The 12,372-nt window shown below is 48.2% G+C and overlaps 1 protein-coding gene across 1 annotated transcript in view; it reads left to right on the top strand.

Moving 5' to 3' along the window:
* Nucleotides 1–12,372, top strand: part of LOC138855390 (uncharacterized) — a 465,601-nt gene that overhangs the window by 172,192 nt on the left and 281,037 nt on the right. The gene's annotated exons all lie outside the window — the stretch shown is intronic.

Genomic DNA, 12,372 nt, shown 5'->3' with positions numbered 1-12,372 from the left:
AGGGAAGGCAGGCAGGGAAGGCAGGCAGGGAAGGCAGGCAGGGAAGGCAGGCAGGGAAGGCAGGCAGGGAAGGCAGGCAGGGAAGGCAGGCAGGGAAGGCAGGCAGGGAAGGCAGGCAGGGAAGGCAGGCAGGGAAGGCAGGCAGGGAAGGCAGGCAGGGAAGGCTGGCAGGGAAGGCAGGCAGGGAAGGCAGGCAGGGAAGGCAGGCAGGGAAGGCAGGCAGGGAAGGCAGGCAGGGAAGGCAGGCAGGGAAGGCAGGCAGGGAAGGCAGGCAGGGAAGGCAGGCATGGAAGGCAGGCAGGGGAGGGAAGCAGGGAAGGCAGGCAGGGAAGGCAGGCAGGGGAGGGAAGTAGGGAAGGCAGGCAGGGAAGGCAGGCAGGGAAGGCAGGCAGGGAAGGCAGGCAGGGAAGGCAGGCAGGGAAGGCAGGCAAGGAAGGCAGGCAGGGAAGGCAGGCAGGGAAGGCAGGCAGGGAAGGCAGGCAGGGAAGGCAGGCAGGGAAGGCAGGCAAGTTAGGCAGGAAGGGAAGGCTGGCAGGGAAGGCAGGCAGGGAAGGCAGGCAGGGAAGGCAGGCAGGGAAGGCAGGCAGGGAAGGCAGGCAGGGAAGGCAGGCAGGGAAGGCAGGCAGGGAAGGCAGGCAGGGAAGGCAGGCAGGGAAGGCAGGCAGGGAAGGCAGGCAAGGAAGGCAGGCAGGGAAGGCAGGCAGGGAAGGCAGGCAGGGAAGGCAGGCAGGGAAGGCAGGCAGGGAAGGCAGGCAGGGAAGGCAGGCAAGGAAGGCAGGCAGGGAAGGCAGGCAGGAAAGGCAGGCAGGGAAGGCAGGCAAGGAAGGCAGGCAGGGAAGGCAGGCAAGGAAGGCAGGCAGGGAAGGCAGGCAGGGAAGGCAGGCAGGGAAGGCAGGCAGGGAAGGCAGGCAGGGAAGGCAGGCAGGGAAGGCAGGCAAGGAAGGCAGGCAGGGAAGGCAGGCAGGGAAGGCAGGCAGGGAATTCAGGCAGGGAAGATAAGCATGGAAGGCAGGCTGGGAAGGCAGGCAGGGAAGGCAGGCAAGGAAGGCAGGCAGGGAAGGCAGGCAGGGAAGGCAGGCAGGGAAGGCAGGCAGGGAAGGCAGGCTGGGAAGGCAGGCAGGCAGGGAAGGCAGGCAGGGAAGGCAGGCAGGGAAGGCAGGCAGGGAAGGCAGGCAGGGAAGGCAGGCAGGGAAGGCAGGCTGGGTAGGCTGAGGTAACAAGCCTAAATAAATAAATTTTGACACATTTTTAAATATCGAAAATTTCAAAGGAATATTTTGAAAAAAATTGTTTATACAATAAATACGACAGTCAAATATAGCATAAAATACGGCGGTAAAAATACGGCGGTAAAAATACGGCGTTAAAAATACGGCGGTAAAAATACGGCGTTAAAAATACGGCGGTAAAAATACGGCGTTAAAAATACGGCGGTAAAAATACGGCGTTAAAAATACGGCGGTAAAAATACGGCGGTAAAAATACGGCGGTAAAAATACGGCGTTAAAAATACGGCGTTAAAAATACGGCGTTAAAAATACGGCGGTAAAAATACGGCGGTAAAAATACGGCGTTAAAAATACGGCGGTAAAGATACGGCGTTAAAAATACGGCGGTAAAAATACGGTGTTAAAAATACGGTGGTAAAAACACGGCAGTAAAAATACGGCGGTAAAAATACGGCGGTAAAAATACGGCGTTAAAAATACGGCGTTAAAAATACGGAGTTAAAAATATGGTGTTAAAAATCCGGCGTTAAAAATCCGGCGTTAAAAATACGGCGTTAAAAATACGGCGGTAAAAATACGGCGGTAAAAATACGGCGTTAAAAATACGGCGTTAAAAATACGGCGCTAAAAATATGGTGCTAAAAATACGGCGTTAAAAATACGGCGTTAAAAATTCGGCGGTAAAAATACGGCGTTAAAAATACGGCGTTAAAAATACGGCGTTAAAAATACGGCGTTAAAAATACGGCATTAAAAATACGGCGGTAAAAATACGGCGTTAAAAATACGGTGGTAAAAATACGGCGTTAAAAATACGGCGTTAAAAATACGGCGTTAAAAATAAGGCGTTAAAAATACGGCGTTAAAAATACGGCTGTTAAAATACGGCGTTAAAAATACGGCTGTTAAAAATACGGCGTTAAAAATACGGCGTTAATAATACGGCGTTAAAAATACGGCGTTAGAAATACGGCGTAAAAAATACGGTGCTAAAAATACGGCGGTAAAAATGCGGCGTTAAAAATACGGCGTTAAAAATACGGCGTTAAAAATACGGCATTAAAAATACGGCGTTAAAAATACGGCGTTAAAAATACGGCGTTAAAAATACGGCGTTAAAAATACGGCGTTTAAAATACGGCGTTAAAAATACGGCGTTAAAAATACGGCGTTTAAAATACGGCGTTAAAAATACGGCGTTTAAAATACGGCGTTAAAAATACGGCGTTAAAAATACTGCGTTTAAAATACGGCGTTAAAAATACGGCGTTAAAAATACGGCATTAAAAATACGGCGTTAAAAATACGGCGGTAAAAATACTGCGTTAAAAATTAATCTATAGTTGTTTAGACGACTGATACTAAGCTTGCTATAAAGATTGCTAAGCTTTCTAAATAAGACCATTCCTAAGCTTTCTAAATAATATACCTAAGCTTTCTGTATGTTACCTTAGCTTTTTTTTAAGTTAGCAAATCTTTCTTTATGTTACCTAAGCTTACTTTGTTATCTAAGCTTTCTTTATGTTACCTAAGCTTTCTATGTTACCTAAGCTTTCTATGTTACCTAAGCTTTTTTTTAAGTTAGCAAATCTTTCTATATGTTACCTAATGTTTCTGCATATCTAAGCTTTCTGTATATTACCTAAGCTTCCTGCATGTGTGTTATCTAAGCTTTCTGCATTTTATCCAAGCTTCTTGTATGTTATCTAAGCTTTCTGTATGTTATCTAAGCTTTCTGCATGTGTGTTATCTAAGCTTTCTATATGTTACCTAAGCTTTCTAAGCAAGAATTTACTAAACGTTTTCATGTAGATACTTAAGCTTTCTATAAAGATGCTTATAAAGATACTTAAGCTTACCATAAAGATTCCTAAGCTTACTATAGATTCCTAAGCTTTCAAAGTAGGAACTTCTCTAAGCTTTCAAAGAAGGAACTTCTCTAAACTTTCAAAGAAAGAACTTCTCTAAGTTTTCAAAGTAGGAACTTCTCTAAGCTTTCAAAGTAGGAACTTCTCTAAGCTTTCAAAGTAGGAACTTCTCTAAGCTTTCAAAGTAGGAACTTCTCTAAGCTTTCAAAGTAGGAACTTCTCTAAGCTTTCTAAGAAACGTAAGTGTTAAGCAATAAGGCGTCTAAGCTTTCTAAGTAAGGGATCTAAGCTTTCTAAAATATAAGTCATTTAAGCTTCCTAGCTCACAAAGTGGTACAGCTTAAAGAAACTAAGACACTCCTAGAAAAATGGAAAGCCAACTCAGATCTTGAAAATGGTGTTAGAGCACGACGTTTCGCGCACACATTGGGTTTATCATGTCAGTGTGAGCGAAATGTTATGCTTAATGTTCATTGCTACTGTTAAACCATAGATGATGCCGCTGGTTGATAGTTAGGATTGGTAATACACACACACACACCAGGAGCCATGACTCGACCCCTGCAACCACACTTAGGTGAGTACACACACACACACCAGGAGCCATGACTCGACCCCTGCAACCACACTTAGGTGAGTACACACACACACACACACACACACCAGGAGCCATGACTCGACCCCTGCAACCACACTTAGGTGAGTACACACACACACACACACACACCAGGAGCCATGACTCGACTCCTGCAACCACACTTAGGTGAGTACACACACACACACACACACCAGGAGCCATGACTCGACCCCTGCAACCACACTTAGGTGAGTACACACACACACACCAGGAGCCATGAATCGACCCCTGCAAGCACACTTAGGTGAGTACACACACACACACACACCAGGAGCCATGACTCGACCCCTGCAACCACACTTAGGTGAGTACACACACACACACACCAGGAGCCATGAATCGACCCCTGCAACCACACTTAGGTGAGTACACACACACACCAGGATCCATGACTCGACCCCTGCAACCACACTTAGGTGAGTACACACACACACACACACACACATACCAGGAGCCATGAATCGACCCCTGCAACCACATTTAGGTGAGTACACACACACACACACACACACCAGGAGCCATGACTCGACTCCTGCAACCACACTTAGGTGAGTACACACACACACACACATACCAGGAGCCATGACTCGACCCCTGCAACCACACTTAGGTGAGTACACACACACACACACACCAGGAGCCATGAATCGACCCCTGCAAGCACACTTAGGTGAGTACACACACACACACACACACACCAGGAGCCATGACTCGACCCCTGCAACCACACTTAGGTGAGTACACACACACACACACCAGGAGCCATGAATCGACCCCTGCAACCACACTTAGGTGAGTACACACACACACACACACACACACACACACACACACACACACACACACAACGAGCAATCACTCGACCCCAGCAAACACACTTAGGTGAGAACACACACACACACCAGGAGCCATGACTCGACCCCTGCAACCACACTTAGGTGAGTACACACACACACACACACTCACTCCAGGAGCCATGACTCGACCCCTGCAACCACACTTAGGTGAGGATACACACACACACACACACACCAGGAGCCATGACTCGACCCCTGCAACCACACTTAGGTGTGTACACACACACACATACCAGGAGCCATGACTCGACCCCTGCAACCACATTTAGGTGAGTACACACACACACACACACACACACACACACACACACAAATGGACTACGTAACAACAAAATGCAAAGAGGCAGAGGAAAGGTTTGTTTCCAAGGGCAACAGAAATAATGGGACGGGCAGAATGAGTCACTGGTTTACCCAACAGTGTAGGGAGGCAAAAACTAAGTGCACTAGAGAATGGAAAAAGTACAGGAGATAAAGGATCCAGGAAAATAGAGAGATTAGTTGACAAGCCAGAAACGAGTATGCACAGATAAGGAGGGAGGCCCAGCGGCAGTACGAAGACGACATAGCATCGAAAGTCAAGTCTGGCACTAAACTGCTTTACAGCCACACCAGGAGGAAGACAACAGTCAAGGACCAGGTAATCAGGCTGAGAAAAGAAGGTGGGGAGCTCACAAGAAACGACCAAGAAGTATGTGAGGAGCTCAACACGAGATTTAAGGAAGTATTTACAGTGGAGACAGAAGGGACACTGGGAGGACAAAACAGACGCGTGTGCCAACAAGGGATATACCAACAAGTGTGGGATGAAATACAACGGAGGACGTGGTGAAGAAGCTCTAAGAGACCTTGATACCTCAAAGGCGGTGGCACCGGAGAATATCTCTCAGTGGATCCTTAGAGAGGGAGCAGAAATGCTGTGTGTGCCACTAACCACAATCTTAAGTACATCCCTTGAAACTGGGCAACTACCTGAGGTATGAAAGACGGCAAATGTAGTCACTATCTTTAACACAGGAGACAGAAATGAGGCACTAAACTATAGACCAGTGTCACTGACGTGTATAGTATGCAAAGTCATGGAGAAGATTATCAGGAGGAGAGTGGTGGAGCACCTGGAACGGAACAAGATTATAAACGAGAACCAGCAAGGATTTATGGAAAGCAAATCCTGTGTTACGAACCTTCTGGAGTTTTATAACAAGATAACTAAAGACATGAAAGGGATTAGTACAGAAGCTAGAGGATCAGGCACATATAATAGGATAGGAACTGCAACAGATCTGAGAATACCTGACAGGGAGGCAACAACGAGTCATGGTACGTGATGAGGTATCACAGTGGGCGCCTGCGACGAGCGGGGTCCCACAGAGGTCAGTCCTGGGATCAGTGCTATTCTTGGTATATGTGAATGACATGATGGAAGGGATCGACTCGGAAGTGTCCCTGTTTGCAGATGATGTGAAGTTAATGAGGAGAATTAAATCAGATGCGGATCAGGCAGGACTACAAAGAGACCTGGACAGGCTGGACACCTGGTCCAGTAACTGGCTACTCGAATGTAACCCCGCCAAATGGAAAGTCATGAAGACCGGGGAAGGGCAAAGAAAGCCGCAGACAGGGTATAGGCTAAGTGGCCAAAGACTGCAAGCGGTTTATTTGCAATCGTGTCATTACGATTTCTTGAGTCGAGTCAAAGACTGCAAACCTCGCTCAAGGAGAAAGATCTTGGGGTGAGTATAACACCGAGCATGTCTCCGGAAGCACACATCAACCAGATAATTGCTGCAGTATATGGGCGCCTGGCAAACCTGAGAATAGTAAGGAATCGTTCAAGACACTGTACACCGTGTACGTCAGGCCCATACTGGAGTATGCAGCACCAGTTTGGGACCCACACAAGCACGTCAAGAAATTAGATAAAGTGCAAAGGTTTGCAACAAGGCTAGTTCCAGAGCTCAAGGGAATGTCCTGCGATGGAAGGCTGAGGAAAATCGGGCTGACGACACTGGAGGACATGAGAGTTATGGGAGACATGATAACGACATACAAAATACTGCGTGGAATAGATAAGGTGGACAGAGATAGGATGTTCCAGAGACGGGACACAGAAACAAGGGGTCTCAATTGGAACTTGAAGACTCAGATGAGTCAAATGGATGTTAGGAAGTATTTCTTCAGTCATAGAGTTGTTAGGAAGTGGAACAGTGTGGCAAGTGATGTAGTGGAGGCAGGAACCTACATAGCTTTAAGACGAGGTATGTTAAAGCTCATGGAGCAGGGAGAGAGAGGACCTAATAGCGACCAGTGATGAGGCGGGGCTAGGAGCTGAATCTCGACCCCTCCAACCACTAAAAGGTGAGTACAAATATGTGAGTGAGTAGTCAGTAAGTGGAATAGTTTGGGAAGCGATGTAGTGGAGGCAGGATCCATACATAGCTTTAAGCAGAGGTATGATAAAGCTCACGGTTCAGGGAGAGTGACCTAGTAGCGATCAGTGAAGAGGCGGGGCCAGGAGCTCGGACTCGACCCCCGCAACCTCAACTAGGTGAGTACAACTAGGTGAGTACACACACGCAGTATCGGGGAACAATACGTCTGGCAGGTGGAACTCTCCTGGTATCGACACAACACTGTGCTCGGGGAACCAGCGTGAAAATGGGAATAATAACATGTGATTGTCAGAATCTCTGAAGCATCTTGACAATTTTCTTGCGACTACCTAGACAGGGCTGGGATGGTAGGCTCTCCTACTTTAGGCCTACCTACGAACCTACCAAAGATGAATTAGACATGTGCAATATATGGGTTTATTTGCTTTTAGACGTTTCGCCATCCAGTGGCTTTATGCACACAAATTCAAGGACATAATTGGAACCACGACTCACGAAATCGTAATGACACTATTGCAAACAAACAATACCACGGATAGAACCCGCGGTCAGAGAGTCATATAACTCCAGACCGACGCATTAGCCACTGGACCAGCTATCTACAATAAGATTAGTCCAACTAGGTATATTTATACACCATAGGAAGGTTAAGATAGGCTACCACTGTGGCCACAAATGCAAGTATTTACAGACGAATCTCCCGTTCGTCGTGGCCACGCTAGCGGGAGATTCGTCAGTGAAAACTTTGGTGGCCTATGCTAACCTTCCTATGGTGTAGAAATATACCTAGTTGGATGAATCTTATTGTAGCCAGCTGGCCCATTGGGTAACGCGTCGGTCTGGAGTTTTATGACTCTCTGATACCGGGTTCTATCCCCACCCGTTGTGTGGTATGGTATGATATAATTGGAAGACAATAGCACTATATACAAAAAATGAGGTAATCAGTCCCTCTGTCTTGGAGTTGGTGAAGACCACCGTAGTCTTGAAGACTCGGAAGCACCGGCAGGAAGGATGAGGACAGAGTGCAATAAAGGAACAATGTTGGCCGATACCATACACACCAGAGTAATAGTGCACAATGAGTGCACTCACTGTTTATAACTCATACAACAGAGACCAGTATGATAAATCAGACACATGTGCAACACTTTGGTATCTTTACTAAGGAAACGTTTCGCCACACAGTGGCTTCATCAGTCCGGTACAAAGATGAATAGCGAAGATCAGAAGGAGTTTGAGGTAATCAGTCCCTCGGCCTGGAGTCGATGTAATCAGTCCATCAATCTTGAAAAGAATAAAGCATATGGGCGAAGTGGCTTATGTACTGTAGACAGGTGAGCTAAAGCAGTTGTAGGCGGCATCACCTTGGATAAGTTCGCAGGCAGAATTAGGCTTTGTGTACTTAGCCTGCTAGTGAGAAACTGACTCCAGCCAGGTGGTGTAAATATAACATTAATTTGGCTTCCTGGTGTCCAGGGAAAAAGAATTACGCACAGATGGACAAGGAGAGGAAATACGAGATCTCATTGCAAACAGAAACGGGAGCAAGAAAAAAATAATCACAATTAGGTCAGGTGGACCTCCTCCCTGTCCAACCCCCAGTAGAGTAGGTCACCTACACACCCGCATGACACACTTACCGGCTTCCCAGCAAAACCGTGAAATATCCGCAGAGCGGAGGAATGGACGTGATACATGATACCACAACTGTTAGTGTGACCAGCAAGCAGAATAACATTAAGACAAGAGATGAGGACGAGAGGTAAAGACAAGAGAGAAGGATAAGAGGAATGGCCAAGAGGTAAGGACAAGAGAGAAGGATAAGAGGAATGGCCAAGAGGTAAGGACAAGAGAGAAGGATAAGAGGAATGGCCAAGAGGTAAGGACAAGAGGTGCGGACAAGAGATGAGGACAAGTGATGAGTACAAGATATATGGACAAGAGAGAAGGATAAGAGGAATGGCCAAGAGGTAAGGACAAGAGGTGCGGACAAGAGATGACGACAAGTGATGAGTACAAGATATATGGACAAGAGGACGAAATGGTAAACACAAGGTATGAGTACAAGAGGTAAGGACAAGAGATGAAGACACGAGGTATGTACAAGATATAAGGACAAGAGGTATGTACAAGAAGTAAGGACAAGAGGTATGTACAAGAAGTAAGGACAAGAGGTATGTACAAGAAGTAAGGACAAGAGGTATGTACAAGATATAAGGACAAGAGGTATGTACAAGAAGTAAGGACAAGAGGTACGTACAAGAAGTAAGGACAAGAGGTACGTACAAGAAGTAAGGACAATCATCCCGGAGAGAAATGAGAAAAGAGAAAGACGGTGACCTCCAAACTCCATCAAGTCCGGAACAGGTGACCCAGTGACCTACATCGCTCACCATCAGTCCGGAACAGGTGACCCAGTGACCTACATCTCTCACCATCAGTCCGGAACAGGTGACCCAGTGACCTACATCTCTCACCATCAGTCCGGAACAGGTGACCCAGTGACCTACATCTCTCACCATCAGTCCGGAACAGGTGACCCAGTGACCTACATCTCTCACCATCAGTCCGGAACAGATGACCCAGTGACCTACATCTCTCACCATCAGTCCGGAACAGGTGACCCAGTGACCTACATCTCTCACCATCAGTCCGGAACAGATGACCCAGTGACCTACATCTCTCACCATCAGTCCGGAACAGATGACCCAGTGACCTACATCTCTCACCATCAGTCCGGAACAGATGACCCAGTGACCTACATCTCTCACCATCAGTCCGGAACAGGTGACCCAGTGACCTACATCTCTCACCATCAGTCCGGAACAGATGACCCAGTGACCTTCATCTCTCACCATCAGTACGGAACAGATGACCCAGTGACCTACATCTCTCACCATCAGTCCGGAACAGATGACCCAGTGACCTACATCTCTCACCATCAGTCCGGAACAGATGACCCAGTGACCTACATCTCTCACCATCAGTCCGGAACAGATGACCCAGTGACCTACATCTCTCACCATCAGTCCGGAACAGATGACCCAGTGACCTACATCTCTCACCATCAGTCCGGAACAGATGACCCAGTGACCTACATCTCTCACCATCAGTCCGGAACAGGTGACCCAGTGACCTACATCTCTCACCATCAGTCCGGAACAGGTGACCCAGTGACCTACATCTCTCACCATCAGTCCGGAACAGATGACCCAGTGACCTACATCTCTCACCATCAGTCCGGAACAGGTGACCCAGTGACCTACATCTCTCACCATCAGTCCGGAACAGATGACCCAGTGACCTACATCTCTCACCATCAGCCCGGAACAGATGACCCAGTGACCTACATCTCTCACCATCAGTCCGGAACAGATGACCCAGTGACCTACATCTCTCACCATCAGTCCGGAACAGATGACCCAGTGACCTACATCTCTCACCATCAGTCCGGAACAGATGACCCAGTGACCTACATCTCTCACCAACAGTCCGGAACAGATGACCCAGTGACCTACATCTCTCACCATCAGTCCGGAACAGATGACCCAGTGACCTACATCTCTCACCATCAGTCCGGAACAGATGACCCAGTGACCTACATCTCTCACCATCAGTCCGGAACAGATGACCCAGTGACCTACATCTCTCACCATCAGTCCGGAACAGATGACCCAGTGACCTACATCTCTCACCATCAGTCCGGAACAGATTACCCAGTAACCTACATCTCTCACCATCAGTCCGGAACAGATGACCCAGTGACCTACATCTCTCACCATCAGTCCGGAACAGGTGACCCAGTGACCTACATCTCTCACCATCAGTCCGGAACAGATGACCCAGTGACCTACATCTCTCACCATCAGTCCGGAACAGATGACCCAGTGACCTACATCTCTCACCATCAGTCCGGAACAGATGACCCAGTGACCTACATCTCTCACCATCAGTCCGGAACAGATGACCCAGTGACCTACATCTCTCACCATCAGTCCGGAACAGATGACCCAGTGACCTACATCTCTCACCATCAGTCCGGAACAGATGACCCAGTGACCTACATCTCTCACCATCAGTCCGGAACAGATGACCCAGTGACCTACATCTCTCACCATCAGTCCGGAACAGATGACCCAGTGACCTACATCTCTCACCATCAGTCCGGAACAGATGACCCAGTGACCTACATCTCTCACCATCAGTCTGGATCAGGTGACCCAGTGACCTACATCTCTCACCATCAGTCCGGATCAGGTGACCCAGTGACCTACATCTCTCACCATCAGTCCGGATCAGGTGACCCAGTGACCTACATCTCTCACCATCAGTCCGGAACAGATGACCCAGTGACCTACATCTCTCACCATCAGTCCGGAACAGATGACCCAGTGACCTACATCTCTCACCATCAGTCTGGATCAGGTGACCTAGTGACCTACATCTCTCACCATCAGTCCGGAACAGATGACCCAGTGACCTACATCTCTCACCATCAGTCCGGAACAGATGACCCAGTGACCTACATCTCTCACCATCAGTCCGGAACAGATGACCCAGTGACCTACATCTCTCACCATCAGTCCGGAACAGATGACCCAGTGACCTACATCTCTCACCATCAGTCCGGAACAGATGACCCAGTGACCTACATCTCTCACCATCAGTCCGGAACAGATGACCCAGTGACCTACATCTCTCACCATCAGTCCGGAACAGATGACCCAGTGACCTACATCTCTCACCATCAGTCTGGATCAGGTGACCCAGTGACCTACATCTCTCACCATCAGTCCGGATCAGGTGACCCAGTGACCTACATCTCTCACCATCAGTCCGGATCAGGTGACCCAGTGACCTACATCTCTCACCATCAGTCCGGAACAGATGACCCAGTGACCTACATCTCTCACCATCAGTCCGGAACAGATGACCCAGTGACCTACATCTCTCACCATCAGTCCGGAACAGATGACCCAGTGACCTACATCTCTCACCATCAGTCCGGAACAGATGACCCAGTGACCTACATCTCTCACCATCAGTCTGGATCAGGTGACCCAGTGACCTACATCTCTCACCATCAGTCCGGATCAGGTGACCCAGTGACCTACATCTCTCACCATCAGTCCGGATCAGGTGACCCAGTGACCTACATCTCTCACCATCAGTCCGGAACAGATGACCCAGTGACCTACATCTCTCACCATCAGTCCGGAACAGATGACCCAGTGACCTACATCTCTCACCATCAGTCCGGAACAGATGACCCAGTGACCTACATCTCTCACCATCAGTCCGGAACAGATGACCCAGTGACCTACATCTCTCACCATCAGTCTGGATCAGGTGACCCAGTGACCTACATCTCTCACCATCAGTCCGGAT

This window comes from Cherax quadricarinatus, chromosome 92 (assembly GCF_038502225.1).
Source record: "Cherax quadricarinatus isolate ZL_2023a chromosome 92, ASM3850222v1, whole genome shotgun sequence".
In the NCBI taxonomy this organism is placed as follows: Eukaryota; Metazoa; Arthropoda; class Malacostraca; order Decapoda; family Parastacidae; genus Cherax; species Cherax quadricarinatus.
This window is presented reverse-complemented; position numbering and strand designations above follow the sequence as displayed.